The sequence below is a fragment of the Narcine bancroftii genome, chromosome 4, assembly GCF_036971445.1.
Source record: "Narcine bancroftii isolate sNarBan1 chromosome 4, sNarBan1.hap1, whole genome shotgun sequence".
Classification (NCBI taxonomy): Eukaryota; Metazoa; Chordata; class Chondrichthyes; order Torpediniformes; family Narcinidae; genus Narcine; species Narcine bancroftii.
Genome location: NC_091472.1, coordinates 105,476,611 through 105,499,423, shown reverse-complemented (window position 1 = coordinate 105,499,423; position 22,813 = coordinate 105,476,611). Strand labels below are relative to the sequence as shown.

Below are 22,813 nucleotides of genomic sequence, written 5' to 3'. Positions count from 1 at the left end.
ATAAATTCTGATTCTGCCCTTTAATGAACTGCACTCACAGCAATCACTCTGCCTTGTCTAAAATATGTTTTTCTGCTACCTGCAATGGATTTTGCCACAAATCAGTGACTTTGCTTCTTGACTTTTCCATCAATGGGAATACTTTTGTTTTTATTGACTGATGAGAGCCTTTAAGATTTTAAACAGCCCTGTCAAATCTCTGTTCTGCCACGAACAAGCCCCTCTCCCCATAACAATGTCATCCTTCATCGCTAGGACTGTTCCAAGAAACTCTTTCAACACTCACTTCATATCTTGCCACAGATGACACGTTATTCCAGTTGCAAATTAAACTATGTTTAGTCAATCCTTCCATGATTTACAAAAGGGTTACTTACATACATTCCTGCAAAATGTCAAGTCAAATTTCATAAAATGAAAAGGCTGGGTGAAAAGCATTTTGGGAATTTAAATGCATAGCATAGTATTCAATCTGGTGAAAAATAACCTCCTTTGGAACCATGAAAAGATTGTCTGCTCTATGGAAATGTCACTTTTTTCATTGCACTAACTACAACTGTGAATATTTACCTATCTATCCCATTATATTTATTATCTCTTTTCTAATTTAACATATCGCAGCAATTTAATGTACACAATTGTAGTTGGTGTATCCCTGTGTGGTTTTATCCCTGCCACCCACATGATATTTTACTTCTCCCAGCAACTTCATCAATGATCTTGTTTGTACCCTCTTCAGTGCCCAATCACGTCTAACGAGGTGGCCAAAACATTTAGCAGTGCTCAATCAAGGAATAGTTGATCTTGTGTGCTATATGCTTCCAGCAATAATCTCCCTGGTCTCATAATAAATGTATTGACTAATAATGGAAAATATCCTATCTACTTTTCTTTAATCACCTTCTTGATCTGATCTGTCACCTTTAAAATTCTGTGCACACACACCCTCCAAAGTCCCTCTGTTCTTCCACATGACTCAAAATCCTCCATTATTGGGGATACTCTCCTCCTCATGCTGTATCACTCTGTGTGATACATCACTGGGACTCTGGATATATCCATATCTCAAAGCATTCTAATTTTTATTATTTTGATGCATGAAAAGCACAGGCTACACAGATGAAATGAAATGTCACCTTTGGCAAATTTTGACTTGCTTTTGCTTCAACATACCTATCTTCTGCTGGAAGGCAAAGGAGTCCCAGAGTTTGGTTGTAAACACTGATATTAAAAGCACAATTGATTATTAATTATTAATTATTTTTCTTCCCAACTAGACAGGCAGAAAATGACCAAATCCTCAATAGAAAGTTAGCAACAAGGAAAACTGAATATAAAAATAAAATATAGATTGAATGCCTGAAGACTTTCAAGTGAATAAAAAAATGGCCACAGAAACAGCAGGAGGTCATTCAGCCCTTCAAGTTTCACTATAATTGACTTAATATCACGCTGAATTAGGGTCACCAGCATTTGCTTATCTTTGCTCCCGATTATCTAAGTGGATGAAGACCTTAATCACAGTAAACGTTTGGCATCCACTTTTGCTGGAGAGTTGTGCAATTGTGCCTCCTTGTCTTGTTTCTTTCACCCTTTCTTCTTTTTCTTACTCTTTGGCTTGGCTTCGCGGACGAAGATTTATGGAGGGGGTAAATGTCCACGTCAGCTGCAGGCTCGTTTGTGGCTGACAAGTCCGATGCGGGACAGGCAGACACGGTTGCAGCGGTTGCAGGGGAAAATTGGTTGGTTGGGGTTGGGTGTTGGGTTTTTCCTCCTTTGCCTTTTGTCAGCGAGGTGGGCTCTGCGGTCTTCTTCAAAGGAGGTTGCTGCCCGCCGAACTCTGAGGCGCCAAGATGCACGGTTTGAGGCGAGATCAGCCCACTGGCGGTGGTCAATGTGGCAGGCACCAAGAGATTTCTTTAGGCAGTCCTTGTACCTTTCTTTGGTGCACCTCTGTCACGGTGGCCAGTGGAGAGCTCGCCATATAACACGATCTTGGGAAGGCGATGGTCCTCCATTCTGGAGACGTGACCCACCCAGTGCAGCTGGATCTTCAGCAGCGTGGACTCGATGCTGTCGACCTCTGCCATCTCGAGTACTTCGACGTTAGGGATGAAAGCGCTCCCACACTCCTGTTCGGCTCCGAATCATGGGTCCTCTACCGGCATCACCTACGGCTCCTAGAACACTACCACCAGCGTTGTCTCCACTCCATCCTCAACATTTCACCCTTTATGGCACATGAAAAGGCAATTCAATCCACAATAGTTCTATTGTCCCTCCTAATGTTTCTGCACCTGAAACTTAATCTCCCTCACATGCCCATCAATTACCTCTCGATTTATTTTTCTATTCACCTCTACCACAGGGTCATTTACAGCAGCCAATTAACCTAGCATCGGATCTTTGGGATGGGGCACAAAACCAGAGCACCCAATGGAAAACCAGTTACAGAAGGAGATGCAATGTCCACACTGACAGGGCTGAAGGCCAGGACTGAAACTGAACCACAAGAGCTGTATACTAAAGCCATGACCTGCTTGCACCACCGTTCAGTCTATTCTGGGCTCCAAAAGCATGCCTTCATCATCACAAACTCCTAATTTAGATTACTTCTGCTTCTTTTACCTTCAAGGGAAATACAAGCAAAATTTTTCTCTGTTGGGTTCCAACCTTTCAGAGAAGCCTTGTCATTCATACCTCATCCCCTCCAATGTGGCTCTGATGTTCAGTGTCTTAAATTAAAGCACCAAGCCAAGGCTCCATATTGGTTATCTAATGCATTTCCTCCCTAAAGATAATAAACAAAAGGGAAAATGGAATTGCAGCTCTACCATGCAAGGAAGGACTGGATGGTATACCCCGATATAATGTTAACATGGTGTAATACAGGCAAATAAAATAAACAGATTAAAGCAGCTGTCGTGGTTTAAGGCAATTAAATCCCTTAAGATAGGTGATAATTGTGTCAAATTGTTGAAAATTAAGGTGATATTGGTAGATTAGGTCAAATGAGCAACAGAACTGAGGCAAGCAAATCCTGACCTCTTCAACTAGCTTTCGTCACCGGTAAACAGCCGACAGAAGTAGAGGAGGATAATCTGGATGACACCAGATTGTTAAAAATCGACCAAAACAGGTTTTAATGGGAAAGAGAAACACAAAAGTTGCAGATGCCAGAATCATGAGCAAATAATGGATGAGTTCGGTGGGTTAGGCAGCATCCGTGGGGAGAAATGGTCAGTCAACGTTTTGGGTCAGGACCCTTTACCTGAAACATTGACCAACTATTTCTCCCCGTGGATGCTCCCTGACCCCTTGAGTAACTCCAGCAGATAAAATGTCCCGACCTGAAAAACCGTTTCTCCCCAAAGATATTGCCCAACCCACTAAGCCCCTCCAGTAACTCATGAGATGAGAAAGTTAAAGAAGAAAGACTGCAGCCGCTGGAGTCGAGTGCAATGCACAAATGTGCCAAAGAAACTCAGCAGGTCATGATGAGGAAGACACTGTTTGAGCATCTCCTTGATGCCTTTGAGGTACTCAAGTTGGTACCCCTGATCTTCTGATATGATGTGCAAAAGACTTGCAATAAAATGATCCAAAAATTAAAAGATAATTATTTAAGCCAAAGTAGGGGAGAATCAAATTAAAAGTTGGGACTGGGTAAGAAACTCTACTGGTGCTGAGGACACTGGATATGAATCACAGGGAATTGCCAGGTTAGGAGAGTGAAGTGCCACAAATGTAACTCAACATCTCCCAGAAAGAAAGTAGGAAACCCCAAATAATAAAAAAGAACAAAAAAACCCCACAGAAGTGCCGATTAGTTCGATACTAACTCCCTTATTTAACGAGAAGTGGCCCTCCCCACTAGCCTCGGAGGAAAGAAGCGGAAGCAAAAAAGAATCCGCCCCCCCCCCAACAGAATATCATAATTTACATAAGTCTATCAAGTACGACGTGCTTCTGCAAAATTCACATCTGCTTCCTCTCCTTCAGTTTCAACTCGAACTTCAGTCAGTGGCCCCCCCAGATGAACTCTCCTCTATCTTTTATTGATCTCATTCGTTTTGAAATGTAGACATAAATTCACCATTTTGCTTAATGTTGAGCAATGTATTAGCAAATTCAAATCCTTCAAATTCATTGGAAAAGAATTGAAATTGATGTTGACCACAGAAAACTTTCAAATCTGCCAGATAACGATATGCAAATTTGTAACCTTTGTTCCACAGTACAGATTTGGCTGGATTAACTTCTTTCCTTCTTTTGACAATTTCATTACTCAAATCAGCATTGAAGAACATTCTATTTTTCTGAATTGTTAAAGGACCTCGTTGTTCTCTTGCATTCTGGACTGCCATTCTTAAAATAATTTCTCTATCCTGATAGCATAAACATTTAATCAAGTCAGAGCGTGGTGGTTGCCCTGGGTATGGTTTTTTCCTTAAGGCTCTATGTGCCCTGTCAATCTCCAGACAATTTGGAAAATTTTCCACTCCCAAAATTTCAGGTATCCATTTCTGAAAAAAACTTAACAGGTTTATTACCCTCAATATCTTCTGGCAGACCAACATTTTGTCTAATAGCCTGAGCTAACGGTTCAATAGCCTGAGCTAACAGTTCAATAGCCAATGCAAATAAGACTGGTGACAATGGACAGCCCTGCCGAGTTGAACGAGTCAATTTAAATGGTAAAGAAATCTCTCCATTTGTCACCATCCTACCAATCGGGTTCGTATATAAAACCTTAACCCAGCCAATAAAAAAAGGGCCGAATTTAAATTTCTCTAACACTTTCAATAAAAAATCCCACTCAACCCTATCAAAATCTTTTTCTGCATCTAATGGATGCCATAGGATGGTTAGGTTGCGTTCGATATGCGTTGACCAAGGTAATTAATTGAAATATATTGTCTGATGCATTTCTATTCTTAATAAAACCTGTTTGATCAATATGTACCAATTTGGGTAAGTATTTAGCAAGTCTATTAGCTAATATTTTCGCTATAATTTTATAATCTATATTTAAAAAAGAAATAGGTCTATATGAAGACACTTTTAATGGATCTCTAACTTTTTTTGAAATAACAGTTATTAAAGCACTTGAACAAGATTCTGGTAACTTCTGATCTTTAGTAACTTGATTCAACAAATACATTAGAGAAATCGTCATAAAAAAGTTTATAAAATTCCACAGGGAATCCATCATCCCCTGGGGACTTTCCATTAGGCATTCCCCGAATAGCTTCCTTAATTTCAAAATCCGTAAATGGAGATTCCAGTTCCTAAACATCTTTCCCATCTAGTACTGGTAACTTTAATTTAGATAAGTAAGAGTCAATAGAACCATTATCCTGTTTCCCCTCAGAAATATATAATTTTAGATAAAATGAATAAAACTGGTCATTAATTTCCTGAGGCTTATGTAATTTTTGAATTCTTCTTAACAGCATTAATAGTCTGAGATGCCTGTTCACCTTTCAACTGCCAAGCAAGTACCTTATGAGCTCTTCCCCCAACTCTTAATAACGTTGTTTAGATCTATTAATTAAGCGCTTAAACTGATAAGTTTGTTAAGTATTATAACGTAATTTCAACTTCGTTAATGCAGCTTTTATTTAATCTTCTGTTACATCTTTCTGAAAATCTTTCTCTAACTCAGCAATCTGATTTTCTAATTTAAACTTTCTGCCATATATTATTTCTTAACCTTCATAGAATAACTAATAATCTTCCCCCTCAAATAAGATTTTAAAGCGTCCCATATTGCCAAATGACTATCCACAGAATTAACATTCTCAGTCAAAACTAAAGAGATATGCTCTTTAACAAAAGTAACAAACTCTGGTTTTTTTCAGTAACATTGCTTTAAACCTCCATCTATATGACGGACGTACTACTTCCGAACTTTCACAAGAAAAAGGTAATAATGAATGATCTAATACAACTACTTTTATATTCAGCTCGTAATACTCTACCTTGTAAATGTGCTGATACCAAAAATAAATAAATTCTAGAAAATGAATCATGTTGTGAAGATTAAAAAGAAAAATCTTTCTCTGTAGATTATCCAAATATCCACCAAATTTAAATCTTTCATTAACGCATTAATTTGTGTTGCCATCTTTGATTTCCTTATACTCTTTGGATTTCTGTCCAATAAGGGATCCAAAACACAATTTAAGTCACCACCAACTAAAATATTTTCATTAGCTTGAGTTAACAGTAAAAAAGCTTCTGAAATAAACCACTCATCATCTATATTAGGGGCATAAAGATTAAGCAAAGTCCAAGATTCAGCAAAATGTTTACAATTCACTCTTAAAACTCTTCCAGCATACCTCTCTGAATATTCCAATTCAAATGGTAAGTTTTTATGAATCAAAATCGCTACTCCTCTTGCCTTAGAATTAAAAGAAGAATAAAAAACATGACCAATCCAATCTCTTTTCAATTTCAAATGTTCTTTTTCAGTCAGATGTGTTTCTTGTAAAAAAGCTATGTCAATTTTCATTTTTTTATATAACCCAATATTCTCTTTCTCTTAATTGGATTATTTAATCCCTGAACATTAAAAGATGCAAAATTCAATTCAGACATCTTTTTAACTACTAATATATTTACACTCTATAAAATAATGCTCCCCTTTATAATTCTTCAAAAAAAGAAAAAAAAGCCCCCCCCCCCACTAAAAGGAAACAATTTAAAAAAAAACCAGAAAAACACAAATAAAAACACCCAAAGGTAGTAATACCCTAAAAATCTGGGTGTGGTGAACCCACTAGCGGCAGATAACTATTAAAGTTTTCAGTGTCATCCACCCCCACCCCCCCCCCAGCCAGATACATATTTATTATTTAATTAAACATAATCAGATATAGTCCATATATTGAACCCAATGATTCCAAACCCAATGACTCCTCCAAGTCTTCAATATCAAGACGACTTTGTGTCAACTCTTCTTTCTTTCCATTCTTTCCATACCCATTTCCATTTCCCCTCCTCTTAGGAGACAACGGTGGAGAACGCCCATTTCTGCGCAGTTCCGGCAAAGAATTAGCAAAAACCAAAGTATCATGATTATTCTCAAAAAATTGAGATTGAAAGTTTCCATAAAAAACCTTCAAAATTGCAGGATAACGAAAAGCAAACTTGTAGCCCTTTTGCCACAAAACATCTATAGCTGTATTAAATTCTCATCATCTTCTAATAATCTCTTGGCTCAAGTCGGCATAAAAAACACTATTATTTTGAACAATTAATGGAGACTGACTCTGCCGTGCTTTCTGTACCGCCATACGTAAAATAATTTCTCTGGCTTGATATTTTAAACAACAAACCAAGACTGCCCTCGGTGTTTGTCCTGGAAGTGGTTTTCTCCTCAAAGCTCTAAAAGCCCGATTCAATTCTAAGCCTTCAGGGAAAAGCTCTTTACCCAGCACCTCTGGGATCCAATGCTTAAACCTTTTTATAAGATTGGAACCTTCAATGTCTTCATGAAGACCAACTATTTTCACATTATTCCTCTGACTTTGATTTTCCAACGAATTAATCTTCTTCAATAAGTCTCTTCTTTGAATCTCCAATCTACAAAAGAACCTTCCACTTTTTCCATTTTTTCTCTATTACGTTCCACCTAATTTTGACACTCAGAAAAGGCTGTTTCAATTTTCTTTAAATTATCTTGCACAGTATCAACTGATTTTATACATCTATTAATATCACTCTTAACTACAGTCATTTCCTGTTTCATAGTTGACATTTCATCACACAAAGTATTTATTTTTATTTTCATTTCCTTGGTTCATCTGAATTGATATTTGTTTTGATATATTTTCCATTTGACAAGCAATCCCTTCTAAAACAGTGAACACTGAATCCATTCCAGATTCCACCACCTCTTTTTGAGGTCTACCTTCTTTAACTACAGGCTCCTCCCCAAGCAATCCCTTCCAAAACAGAGAACACTGAATCCATTCCAGATTCCACCACCACTTTTTGAGCTCCTCCTCCAATAAGGTAAGTTCCTCTTCTTCCTCAGTCATCGTGAGTCCTTTGGCTGAACGGCTGCGGGTCTGGACACCTGACGCCGGCACCCGACCTCTTCGGGATGCCGGCGTTCGGGCTCCCCCACAGCCCACACTTTATCCAGCAACTCTCAGACCCGGGATGGCCCACACAAGTCAGGCAAAGCCGCCGGACGCACAGGAGCATTCTCCGATGCCACACTGTGCGTCCCCAGGCCGCCCAGCAAAGTAGCGGGTTCCCTTGTCAGTCGTGCCACCCGCGCGCACGGCTTCACGTGAACGCGGGTTGGCAACGGCCGAACTCACCAAAGTGTCAGCACCATCTACGGAAGCAGGATCGGTGCCGAAGTCAGACTCGAACAGACTGGAGTCCTCTGAGTCTTGAAGGCTCCCAACGATGATTCCATGGATTCAGCTATGCAGGTAGGCCTCAGTTCTTCCATACTTTTGTATGGTAATTTTTTCTGAAGTTGAGTTTTAGATTTTTTTCACATTAGTTGCCATAATAAATCACTGTTATTTAAACAACTGTAACTATTATTTTATGCTTGTTAAAACCGGGTATTTAGTAATCCAGCTGGGGAAAGGTGGAATACACGTCTTTCTTCTACGCCATCTTGCCACAACCCCCCAGACCAACAATTTTCACATTTTCACTTCTACTTTGATTCTCTAACATATCAATTTTGTGTCAAATTCTTTTTCACAACTTCCCAGGCTGAATAGTTATCTTCAGTTTTATTGACTGTATCTTTACATTGTTCCACATCCATACGGCAGTCATGAAACTTGTCCTCAATTTTCTAGACTTTAATTTTATCCACTGATTTGTTGCATTTTGTCACATCTACTTTTATTGCAGTTATTTCTTCTTTAATTACGTCCAGCTAATTAGTAAAATCTGCTTTAACTTCATAAAATCTAGCATCCATTTTTCTGACTTATTAATTCAATTTTATCAAAAACCTTTCAAAAATTTGAGGGTCAAGAGGGGTAGGGTGACATAATATGCCCCCCCCCCCCTTTACCTTGACCTTCTTGGTCCGCAGCATCATCTTTAGTCTCTTCTCTTCTACTGGTGCTGAGGACACTAGATATGGATCACAGGGAATTGCCAGGGTAGGAGAGGCACTGAGTGAAGTACCACAAATATTAGTGTTGGGGCCACAACTGAGTGTTCTGATATTCGGTTGTGGTAGCCTCAGCTATTCCAAGCTTTATTATTTGCAGTGTACTAAATATGCCTGCAAATCCTTCAAGCTATTGCAAATACTTGTGATCTACAATTAACTGCTTTTACATCAGATCAATGCAATCAATTTTTTTGATGTCAAATTCACACAACAAAGTGGCAAGACCATTAGAGGGAAGCAGTTCTGAAATGATTTGAGAGCTTTTAGGTTCCTTAGCTCTTTGATGACCTCAGTTCCACTCAGAACTGTGTGATAAAAGTTCCTGGCATCACTCTAATCTAGCATATGAATTAGCATTTTTTTTGTTTCACAGCCATAGGTTAATTTGGTCACTTACCTTCCTTGTGCTGTTACTATCAATCACAGCTCAAATGGATGTATATCCTTTCAAAGCATATTGACTGGTTCCATCACGGCCCGGGTTTAGAAACTCGAGTGCCCAACAATGTACATGGCTGCAGAAAATGGCAAATTCAGCTGTCACAGGCTACGACCTGCTGCCCACTTGACGGCATGTGAGTTGCTGCTTCAAGATTTTGCCATCACCCTGGTCACAACCTCTACTCACAGCTAACTTCAGGCAGGAAGTACAGAAGCCTGAAGTCCATCACCTCTGCGTTCAAGAACAGTTTTTATCCAACAGCTATGAGATCATGAAGCTTTCTGGACTATCCTAACCCTAAACATAAACTACTCTGGAATCACCATGACTGTAGCATCATATCTTTTAACACCTCTTGCTCTGTAGTTTAGTTTATACATAGTGTAAGTGTAAAGCTGCAGCAAGAATACATTGTAATCAGGCAGGTGTCAATAAATTCTCAATATTTTCATCAAAATTGAACACTTCCTATCTTGAATCCATAGCCACAAATAGAGGCAAAGAGTTAGTTGGAACACATCCCCACCTTCACTGACAGCAGGATGAGCTACTTAAGTGCAAAGGACAAGGGTGACACACCCACAATCACCTCAGGAATGCGGTGGATGAAACCCACCTCCCAAAGTCCACACCCACCTAGATGCCAGTGCTCAGCCAACCTGATTCACTCCTTGAGAACGGCCGTATTGGTCACATTGAAGGTCATGAAATCCCAATGGCAATTTTTTTTTTAAATGTGACTTAAAAATGTTTCCATACATGTAATGCCAAATGCAAAATATAATAATCAAATATTAATATCGAGGCCATTATATATGATGGTATAAAACCCCAACCCTCTCCTCCCCTTAACAAAACCCCAAGAAAGAGAAATTAAAAAAAAACCTTAGAAAAAGAGAAACAAGGAAATATAGGAAAAGCAAGTCTAGAAACCTAGTTGCCAGAGGACACCCCTCACCGCACGGCTCTGACAATATTTGTATCTTTTAATACTTCCAAGGAGGTTAATTCGATTTCAAAGTTTAAGGAAAACATCTATAAGTTAATTCCTGTAATTTTTAAATATAGGCACCAAATTTTCAAAAATACATCATATTTATTTCTTAGATTATAGAGGAACGCAGCTATGCATTTCTGCATTCCATCATTCCATACCCAGGGTATGTCCAATTTCCATTTTCTTACTACTGCGAAGCCAATCTTTACAAATTCTTTTTGATATATAGATAATTTCAATTTTGGTCTTACCTCTTCAATATTACCTAATAAAAATAACATTGGGTTTTGTGGGAATTTAATTTCTGTAACCGGTTCAAAAATTGCCAAATTTATCCAAAAGGATCTCACTTTATGACAGAACCAAGTAGAATGTAAAAAAGTGCCCATCTCCTGGCCACATCTAAAACACTGGTCTGATAAATCTGATTTAACTTCTGTGGTGTGAGATATAATTGATATCAAAAAATTATATTTAACTAATCTACATCTAACATTTATAATGTTTGTCATACTATCTCAACATAACTCTGACCAGTTTTGTTCATCAATGTTAATATTTAAATCCATCTCCTATCGCTGTCTGGATCTATTTATCCCCTGTTTGGGAGTGCCTTTCTGAAATAAAGTGTACATGGCTGAAATATTTTTTTTTATATGTTGATTACGAATTAGCATTTCTACATCACCACATTTCAGTAACAGTTGTTGTACCCAGTTTATCTCTTAAATAATCCCTTAATTGATAATAACAAAAGAGTATATTATTTTATATCCCATATTTATTTTTTAATTGTTCAAATGACTTTAAATTTCTTCCTTTGTAACAATCTCTTATGCATCTAATTCTTTTCCGAGACCAAATGTTTAAACATTGATTATCAATTGAGAACGGAATAAGTCGATTTTGTATCAAAGGCATTTTGGGCAGGACAACACCCCTCGTTCCTATTTCGTTGTTTACCTTATTCCAGATATTCCAATGGCAATATTGAGGAATCGTTCCCCAGAATAAAATGGACTTCAAGCCAACCATTCCACTGGTCCCTGCTCAACAAGGTGGTCAGGCATTTCCTACCCACAAATTTGATCGACAAAACATCTCTAGAATTACAAAGGAATCATCAACAGAATTCTCATTCCCCTTTGATTTCAGTCAGAAATATGTGGTTTCAGATCTTGCAAGCAGCAAGAACTGAATTCATGAGATGAAGGGTGAGTGACTCACCGTGATATGCCAATAGCATTCAATCTCGAGCACATTAAAAATCTCCGGTAAAAGCAATGATCAAAAGAATTTAAGAAAATCTATGGACACTGTGATTTTAGTTCTCACAAAATTGCTGGAGAAACTCAGCAAGTTATGTAGTGTTCTTTGTGTAGCAAAGATAAAGATATGTAACCAGTGTTTTGGGCCTGATCACAGAAGGTGGCAGCAAGAATACCCAGAACATGGGAAGGTGGTTGTAATCATCTCAAATCCAGGGTATGCTTGCAGGAGTTCTCAAGAAGCTTCATCAAAGGTGAGATGTACATTGCCAATTGTGCATGTTGAGATCCATACCGATATGTCACATGTCTCAGGCATCATACAGTGAGCGACTAATAGTCATGACACATAGCTGACTATCTCCATCCATGGAGAGTCATGAAATTTCTCCTTGACCGTCATGATTAAATCTTCCAATATCAATATCCCTGGTGGGGGTATCATTGACCAAAAAAGGGAATGGGACCATCACATGGATACCATACAGATCAGAGGTTGAGTATTCCATGGTAATGGCTGAGATTCTGATGGATCAATCCCTTCCACCACTCACAAGGCAAATCAGAAATGGCTTCCACACAGTTGCAACAACACTGGAGCTCGCCATCTACTTGGACATTGAAGGCTGTTTGATCTGCCCTCCAACCAATAGCCTGAAATGTCCATTTTTCCACCAAGAGCGCACCACAGCTCCTGGAAACATTGCAGCACCTCCTCAACCCGCAATCTCCATCGCCCACAGCAAATTTCCGGGAATACCAATATTCTCATGACTCTTCCTTCACCGCCATTCTTGGAAACTCCCATCTGACAGCAACGGAAGGGTAGCTCGACCGCTCTGAGGAGGTGCACAGCTACACCCCCAAGAATAACCAAAAATGACTGGGAAGTTGCCAAGCACATTGATACTACAGTCAAGAACATGCACCAATGCCTCGACATTCTGAGAAGTCCAAGGAAGTTTGATGTGTCCTCCCCCACCATCCCTCAACAACTTTTTTTTAAAAATACTTTATTTAAAAATACTTTTTTTAAACCACAATAATAGTTGGATTACATTCAGTTCTAAAAATTATTTCAAAAGAAATTATACATGTGGTATATATCATCCCATTTCCCTCCCCCCGCAACCCACCCTCCCATTTCCCATCCCCCCCACCCCTAAAAGAGAAAAAAAGGAATGAAAGAAAAACTGGAGAATACCTGTACCAAGAAAATAAAACATTTACACAATAAAGTCTATTGGAGGTTACCAAGAAGTGAGGTCTTCAGAGAGTCCAATCATACATGCCATCCAAAATTTTGTAAGTATGGGCTCCATATTTTCCAAAAAACATTTTATTTATCTTGCAGATTACAAGTAATTTTTCTCTAATGGTGCAATCCCTCAACAACCTCTTCAGGTGCGCCACTGAGAGCAGACTGGCTGAATACATCACAGCGTGGGACGGGTGCGGCTCTGCTCAAGATAAGAAGTTGCACAAGGTGGTGGATGCGGCTCAGAACATCGAGCAAACTCCACCCACCCTTCCCCACCTCTGTGAGCTCCATCTCCTGCTGCTAAGGAAAGGCAGCCAACACACCCTAGACACACTCTCTTCTCCTTCCTCCCACTGAAGGCTCAAGGGTGTGAAAGACCGTTTCTTCCCCATAGCTGTCAGGCTCCTCAATGAACACCACAACAGTGCTCTCATGCTGCTTTTGTTTGTTGCCCATCAGTCTTTCTTTTCATTATAATCCTGTACTCTGTATATTGTGCTCTTTCGTTAGACAGCCACAGAAGAACTTTTCTCACTGTGAAAAGACAAATAAACTTAAAACGTAATTCCTTTATCACCAGAAATCCAATTCCACTGTGATGAGTATTCGGAACTTTCAACATACACATTAGATCACCCACTTTTAAATAAACAAACTCTGATATCTGAAGATTATGGGAGATTTACGGACAAATATCAGATGTAGCAAGGTTGGAAACCAATAGAGAGCACAGCAGATCAACACAGCCTGAAGCCCACATCACATCAGGCCCAAAGTCAAAGCTACCTTCACTCCATCTGCTGGATTATGAGAGGTGAACTCTGTGGGCAACTGTTTTCTTCAAATAACATTTCCCCTCAACTTTATGACAGATTGGTAGCAAATGAGAGACAAAACAATGAGCCATCAACTTCTGCTAAAATGAATTATTTGATTTTGAGTGCAAGTGCTAAATCTTGTTACAACATTCTGTTTAAATTGCGCATACTGTGAAAGTAAAGGTTGCATTAAAACACAATCTTTCACATTATTCTAAGAAAGTCCGAGAGTACGTCACAATCAATGAAATACTTTTGAAATGTTGTTCTGCGGGAGGTGAAAGAATTCATTTGTGCACAAAAAGTTTCCATAACAATGTGTAACAACCAAATGATGTGATAAGGTCCTGATGTAGACAAATTTTATAGGCCAAGAACACTGTGGGAAACTAGAGAGGAAATTGCAGATGCCTTAGCTTAGAGATTTATCAGTCATCACTAAGTACATGTGTGGTGCTGGAAGACTGCAGGGTGCTTCTAATCAAGAGAGCCTGCAGGGAAATCCTGGGAACTACAGGCCAGTGACTCTCACATCTATGGTTGATAAGTTATCAGAGAATATTCTGAGGCAGATGTATACATGCACTTGAATGGACAAAGGCTAATTAAGCATAGTCCATATGGTTATGTAACTGGAAAGTCATGTCTCATAAATCTATCTGAGTTGTTTCAAGAGGCGACCAAAAGATTGTGGTGGGCAGAGCTGTAGATATGGATTTCAATGCAGGTGGGATATTTGATGAACATGGGCAAATTAGGCAAAAGTGCCTGTTTCCACACTGTTTGATTCTGAGACTCTAATTAATTTTTGGCCATGAGATTTGTAGTCTATATTAAAGCCACAGCACTGAAGATAACAACTCTGATCTTCCATTTTTTTCAACATTAATCTGTGAACAAGATTAGTTTTAAGACGCAGAAAGGACAGCACTGAACTGGAGAATCAGCAGAGATTGCTGCTGTTCATGTCCATGGTTCAGGATTTGTGCCACAACCTTTGAACTTCAAGCCAAGGGTGATACACATTGAGCTACAATTGACCCTCAATTGAACTGAAAATATAAGGTACAACGCCATACAGTATTGATGTGACTGGTGGTAAACACGATGTGGATTCTTTGGTGCTTGGTGTTAATGTCCAAGCCAGAAGAGGAAAGAGACAGTCTGTATTTAACCAACACTGCACTCTCACTGTGAAAAGATTGAGCTTATTACAAACAGCAAGTAACTGCACAAGGTCAATCCAAATGTGGATTTCAGACCCTCAAAGATACAAGAAGGAAATAAACCAGTACTGACAAACCACAAAAATGACCACAATCAATACCCGTCCTCCCCCACACCACCCCCCCCCCCTTCTCCACCCTCTACTTCCCAGATGATAAGTATCGTCTCAGCAAAGCATGAAACTCATTGCTGCAATGCAATTTTTTTTTACATCGAGACATGAATTTTGGGCCAGAAAGGTTTCCACTGGATACTATTAGTTCTTCTACTGGAAGAGGTCAGATTAGTCTTACTCCTGAGGAAGGTCACGTCATTGTCCAATGGTGATGGGAGTTCCATCACGCGCTGTATCCAGAGGGTGATCGCATTCATATCTGATGAGCAGCTTCATCTCCACCTTCAGTTGATGCCCATTGAAATTCTCTGGGTACCATGAGAGATATGGGTCCAAAGCAGGTTCCTGTTTAATTTAGAGATATATCACAGTGACAGGCCCTTCCAGCCATGAGTCCATGTCACCCAAATACATCTGTGTGACCAGTTAACCAACTAACTGCCACATATCTTTGGAACTTGGGAGGAAACCAGAGCTCCCAGGGAAAACCCTCGCAGACATGGGGAGAACATACAAGTTCCTTATAGACAGCACGTGATTCAAACCCCGGTCCTGATCGCTGGCACAGTAATTTATATTTTAGTTCTGGTGATTCCTTATTCAGAGAATAATGTTCACAGATGAATGCTCTCTGATCCATATTTGAAGTCAAGGTGTGGTAGCAACACTAGTTGAGTTGTTTATCCGGAGGCCTGATCCATTACTTTGCAGATGCATGTTCAAATCCCAGCACAGTAATCAGGAATTTAAAGTCAACTAATTCAAAAAATTGGGCCTTGGCTTTAATGTCTCCTCAAAAACATAATGGAGGCCTGCATCTTCAGCACTGCAATGGAGAGGCAAACAAGGTTTTTATGATCAAGTCTCTGGAGTGGGGCTTGTGAAGCAAGGCTGCTTCTAAATAGGTTATAGTTTTAATTTGAACTGTGGTTAGATGACAGCGATATTGTAGGGAGTCCCTACCTCCCTCCCCCCATCGTTGGGTTTTACTAGGATTGTCATCTAGAGAGGATACACAAAATTAGTGAGGACTCCTATCACACCACATGCAGCATGTTTCAGCTACTCCCATCAGGAAAAGGATACAGGAGTATCAGAGCAAGAACCACCAAGCTGAGAAACAGCTTCATTCCATAGGCAGTGAGATTGCTGAACAACTGATGAAATGATCATACAAACCCTCTGTGACTCCATTATTTATTTAACAATTATGATTTTATTGTGCATATTTATCATTTTTATGTGTTTTATGTGTGTTTGCAGTGGGTCTGCCTGTCCCGCATCGGACTTGTCAGCCACAAACGAGCCTGCAGCTGACGTGGACATTACCCCTCCATAAATCTTCGTCCGCGAAGCCAAGCCAAGGAAGAAGAAGTGTGTTGCATTGAGGAACAAAGAACGCTGTTAAGTCAGGATGTACATGGACAATCAGATGATGAACAAACTTGAATTTGCAGTGATGTGCCTGCTAGAATATTTTGCTACAAGAAGTTCTTCAGACACTAACAAAAGTTAAGAGGCCATTTAAAATTTTAAACCCATGAAGATTTTAGAATCCAGCATAAAGTATAGAAACATGTGGGTCTTTGCTGTACTTCCAAAGCCAGAAGAGGGATACAGACCACTCAAATAACTGTGTTTCACATCTAAGTTTCCACCCATTGTTGCCAAGGTGGGAAAAAAATACATTTTACCTCCAATAATAGTGGCATTAATACTCGAGAGTACTCAAATATAAAAGCAAAGATGTAATACAGAGACTTTACATGGCATTATCCGACCACATTTGGAGTATGGTGAGCAATTTAGGGCCACATATCTGAGGAAGGATGTGGTGGTCTTGGAGAGGCTTTTGAGAATGATCCCAGGGATGAGAGGTATGATGACTCTGGGCCTATACTCGCTGGAGTTTAGAAGGATGAGGTTGGTGGGGAGGTTGGGGGGGCGGATATCATCAAAACAGACTGAACATTGAAAGGGTTGGATAGAGTGGATGTGGAGATGTTTCCACTTCTGGGAGAATCTAGGATCAGAGGGCAGAGCCTCAAATAAAAAAAAAGTCGCTTTAGAACAGAAATTAGGAGAAATTTCTTCAGCCAGAGAGTCGTCAATCTGGATAATTTGTTGCCAGAGATGGCAGCAGAGGCCAAGCCATTGGACAGGTTTAAAGCAGAGGTTGATAGGCTCTTGATTAGTAAGGGTCTCATGTGGAGAAGGCAGGAGAATAGAACGGAGAGGAAAAATACATCAGCCATGATTTGAATAGCAGAACAGGCTCGATGGGCTGAATGGAAGAACATTACTGGAAGAACTCAGCAGGTGGAGTAATATTATGTGTGGTCACAGTGTGGCATTATATGAGATCATGAACAAATATGTTGGCATGGGAATGGGGCGGGTATTGAAATGGGTGGACACTGGGAAATCCCCGCTTCTGCAACGGGCAGATCAAAGGTGCTCAACGAAGCAATCTCCCAGTCTGCCTCTGAATGACTTTATTCGGCTCCTATGTCTTCTTGTCTTTTGGCTAAATCAAGAAGCAAGATGATCTTGTTGCAAAGCAAATATTACACCGGTGAGAAACTTCAAAAATGTAATATCTCCACACAAATCAATTTGTTTGAAAGTCAGTTACAAAGAACGCTTTCCTAAGCGTCCAGCAGCAATATTCAAAAACCTCTGCTTTAAATCTACCCAATGATTTGCCCTCCAAGGCTGTCTGTGGCAACAAATTCCACAGATTCACCACCCTCTGGCTGTAGAAATTTCTCCTCCTCTCTGTTCTAATGGGACGTCCTTTGATTTTGAGGCTGGACCCTCTCGTCCCAGACTCTCCCACAACTGGAAACATCTTCTCCGCGTACACTCTATCCAGTCCTTTCAACATTTGGGAGGTTTCAATGAGATCCTCCTTCGGTGGAAGAAACAATGAGGAAATTTATGTTCAAATTATAATTTTCAACAACATGCTGATTGCATTATTGAATAAAAGATACCCTGGAAAATAACTGATCCATGGACAACTAACTGAACAGGTTAAGTCTAGTGTTCAAATGCATAGCATGAAAAAGTACCATTTTTTTTTACAACATTAAGGACCCACTGGCAGATTAGACCCCTTTCCATTTTTAGTGAGAAATTTTAGGAAAAATTTGTTTTAGTGTGTTTACAGGTACCCGGTAATTTGGTCTGTTTCATCTGGCTGTATATCATAAATTTGAACATGAAAAGTTGAGCAAAAAATTAAGGGAAGAAGTGGATAGACAGGATAATAAACATGTTAACAAAAATGGAATTATTTCTTAGAACATGAAAGGCGAATATATACCATTAATAAGTAGGGGACAGAATTTACAGTCTAGTCTAATTGGTTCCACACCCCCATTGCAATGTCTAAAATTGGATGAATTAGCCCAGTGTGGTGAGGATTGCTGCTCATTAAGTCAACGGAAGGCGACTTGTCGAATTATGCACTTATCCCATAAGTTAAGAAAACATTGGCAGCCCAATGGAAAAATCTATACCAGGAAAAATTTCATCATTTCCACAGAATGCACTTTACACAAATAATTCAGGAGATTGCTGATGTATGCATACATTAAATGCATGATATACACAGTGCACCTGCAAGAAGGAAATTAAGATTCCCTCAGGATTCTGGGTATTTATATGATGCATGGAAGAGTCTCAAATTCAGACCTCCTTGCACTCCTTCCCTGACCCTTCTTTCAAGCATTGGTCCTCTACATCTGGCCCCCAGGAACAATTGGACAGGTTCAAAAGTTCACCAATTTCCACCCTGCTCCCTTGTAAGGCCCATAGCTGCTTCCCTTTAATTTTTTTTCCTCTCTATGTCTACCTCAGGCAATAGTGATACAGCCAATATCCTTTACAAGCATGTGGATCCCTGCAACTACTTTGGCTGCATCTGCTCCTTGCTTCCATTCTCTTGCTCCATTACATCTGTTCTGACGACAATACCTTCCACAGTGCTAGTTTCAAGGCGTTTTTATTTTTTTCCAAAAACAATGGCTTGACAGATCTCTCAAACTGGTCTATTTCATGCCCTACATTTGATTCTCACCCTCACTCCCTTAATCCTCATCTTCCACACATCAGCTTCCATTTTCAGTAGATCATCCTCCATAATTCCCAGCAGCTTCATAAAGCCACCACCGCCACACTCATCCCTCCCTCCTTGATCCTTTTAGCACTCTGAAGGATACTGTCCCTTCTGCATCTCCCTGCAGCACTCCTCCACTCATTCCCTGCCATGACACCCACTCACACACTGCTGGAGATGCCACACCAACTCTTCCGCCCAATCCCTCTTCACATCATCAATGAGGCCTGCACATGCCTTCCAGGTGAAACAGCACTCCACTTATACTTCTTCCAATTTAATGCACAGCATTGTGCTCAAGGCATGATCTTCAAAATTCAAAGTTCCTATTTATTGTCAGGGTACATACATGTCATCACATACAACCCTGAAATCCTTCTTCCTGTGGGCCAGAAATTCTACTTATTGGTAATGCATACAACTGTACTCAAGAAAAGGTACATATACAGAAGAGACAAATGTAAACAAAGAAATAAATGAAAACAAACAGACTGTGCAATGGAGAAAATAAATATTCAATGATAAATAATGTGCAAAGTAAGTGTCCTTCAATGAGTCTCTGATTGAATGTTGTTTTGGGGTCTGACGGTAGAGGGGCAGCAACTGTTCCTGGTGGTCTGAGTCTTGTGGCACCTATATCTCTTTCCTGATGGCAGCAGCGAGAACAGAGCATGTCCTGGGTGGTGCAGATCCTTGATGATTGCTGCTGCTCGCCGACGGTGAGTAGATTTTATTGATGGTGGGGAGAGTTTTGTCTGTGACGTGCAGGGCTGTGTCCACTACCTTTTGCAGGGCTTTCCACGCAGAAGTATTGGTGCCCCCATACAGGCCATATTGCAGCCGATCAGCACACTTACCACGACGCATCTGTAGAAGTCTGCAATGGTTTTCGATGTCATACCAAATCTCCACAAACTCCTGAGAAATAGAGGGGCTGTCGTGCTTTCTTCATCATGACATCTGAGGTCCCAGGAATTTAAATTTCCTTACTCTCTCCACTCCTGATCCCCCAATGATCACTGGATCATACATTTCCAATTTTTACCTCCTAAAGTCGATTTTGGTGTCATTAGAGTGTGAGGTTGTTGTTAGTACACCATTCAACCAAGTTTTCAATCGCCCTCCTTTATGCCGACTCATCGTCCCTTTTTATACAACCCACTACCATGATACTGTCAGCAAATTTGTAGATGGTGTTGTCGAATCAAGGGGCTAAGAACGCAGCCATGTGATGCTCGGTGCCGATGGAGATTGCAGAGGGAAGGTTCTTGCCAGTCCTCACTGATTGTGGTTGGGCGATGAGGAAATCTAGGTTTCACAATGGGCTCTGAATTTCAGTGTTCATCCAGGGCTTCTGGTTGGGGAAGACCCTGAACGATCCGAGTGGGGACACACTCACCCACAGGTGATTTGATAAAGTCCAAATGGCCCATTTGCAGACTGCATTCAATTCACCAGGACGGCCCTGAGTTTCCAGTTGCCTCTCAATTTAATTTTCCATTTCACTCCCACATCTTTGGCCTCCATTGCTGTTCCACTAAGATCAATGTATGCTCGAGAAAGGGCGGTGCATCTTCTGATAATTCATGTGACTGCTCATGGAGAATTCCACAATCTCAGATAACCCGTCTTTCCGATCTCCATCAATGGGTCATCTCTGACGAAAGATCATCAACCTGTTTTACTCTCCCTACAGATGCCCCATGACCTTCAGCACAAACACAGTGGCAGAACTCGTTAAGTTGCCACAATACACAGATGTGCTGCTGCAGCTCAGCAAGTCACACAGCATCCGGTGGAAGTAAATGGTAACCAACATTTCAGGCCTGAGCCCTTTGTCAGGAATAAGCAAAACTTGGCAGACACCTGAATATGAAAGGTGGAGGGGAGGGGTGGGAGGAAGGGAGGGATAGGGCACTGAGCACAGGCTAACAGGTAAAAGAGGTCTAGGTGGATATGTGTGGGAGGGGAGAAGATTTAAAAAACTGAGAAGTGACGGGGAGTGAATGAAGAGGGATGGAAAGGAGGTGGGGAGCTGGAGAAAGGAGACAGGGGGAGGGGAGCTGGAGAAAGGAGACAGGGGGAGGGGAGTTGGAGGAAAGGAGACGGAGAGGGGAGCTGGAGGAAAGGAGACAGGCGGAGGGGAGCTGGAGAAAGGAGACGGGGAGGGGAGTTGGAGGAAAGGAGACGGAGAGGGGAGCTGGAGGAAAGGAGACAGGGAGAGGGGAGCTGGAGAAAGGAGACAGGGGGAGGGGAGCTGGAGAAAGGAGACGGGGAGGGGAGCTGGAGGAAAGGAGACAGGGGGAGGGGAGCTGGAGAAAGGAGACGGGGAGGGGAGTTGGAGGAAAGGAGACGGAGAGGGGAGCTGGAGGAAAGGAGACAGGGAGAGGGGAGCTGGAGAAAGGAGACAGGGGTAGGGGAGCTGGAGAAAGGAGACAGGGAGGGGAGTTGGAGGAAAGGAGACGGAGAGGGGAGCTGGAGGAAAGGAGACAGGCGGAGGGGAAAGAGAGAGACACAAGGGAGGAGATTAACGGAAATTGGAGAAGATGATGTTACGGTTGTTTGGTTGGAGATTGCCACGATGGAATACAAGATCTGCAGCCCCATACCTCCAGCGCCGTGGGTTTGATTTTCACTTCACGTTCGAGACACATTCTCATTGTGGTCATGTGGATCCCAAAGACATACAGGTTGTAGTTAGACAACTGGGCACTGTAGTATGTCCTGACTGTGCTGGTGAGTGGTCAATCCTGGGGAAAGTTGACGGGAACGTAGGGAGAGGGCAATGAAATCAGTGTCGGATTAACTGTAAATGGGTCATTTACGATCAGTGGATCAGTGGGTCTGCCCTTGTGCTAAACTGCTGTGTTTTGTCCCTCGCTGTTCTGGCATTGTTTTCTTCTTCTCATTCATGTCCTTCATTCACCCTACCTGCAGTAAACAAACCTTTCCACCTCTCCAGGTCAGCACCAACACCACTCGTGTCATTCAGTCACTCTTGGTCTTCAATCTCTCCTCCCCCTTTCTCTTCAGTGTTAGGCAGCTTTCTTTTCGCATTAGGCCTCGTCCTCTTAAATTGTCATCAACAAATAATAACCCTGTTTCCTACTCAACAAATGCTGCATTACCTGCAGCTTATCCCCAGCATGTTTTGCTTTTAGAACACACCACAGATATGGCCCACAATGTTGTGCAGAGAAATGTAAATCTATTCCACAATTTAATCCTTCCCTATCCCACATTCAGAACTCTCTACTTTTCTTACAACCATGTGGCTCTCTTAAAGTCTTTTGAATGTCCATATTGTACCAGCCTCCTCTACCACCCTGACAATGCATTCCAGGCACCCACCACTCTCTACGTAAAACACTTAACTCTGACATCTTCCCCGAACAT

General features: G+C 40.9%; 1 protein-coding gene and 1 long non-coding RNA gene across 6 annotated transcripts in view; one reads left to right on the top strand and one right to left on the bottom strand.

Annotated features, from left to right (window-relative positions):
* The window catches only part of dtd1 (D-aminoacyl-tRNA deacylase 1), a 208,729-nt gene that overhangs the window by 61,961 nt on the left and 123,955 nt on the right, over positions 1–22,813 (bottom strand). The window lies entirely within an intron of this gene.
* Positions 8,064–19,946, top strand: LOC138760955 (uncharacterized). The gene is made up of 2 exons (XR_011355997.1): positions 8,064–8,456; positions 16,558–19,946. It is a non-coding gene; the product is annotated as an uncharacterized lncRNA (long non-coding RNA).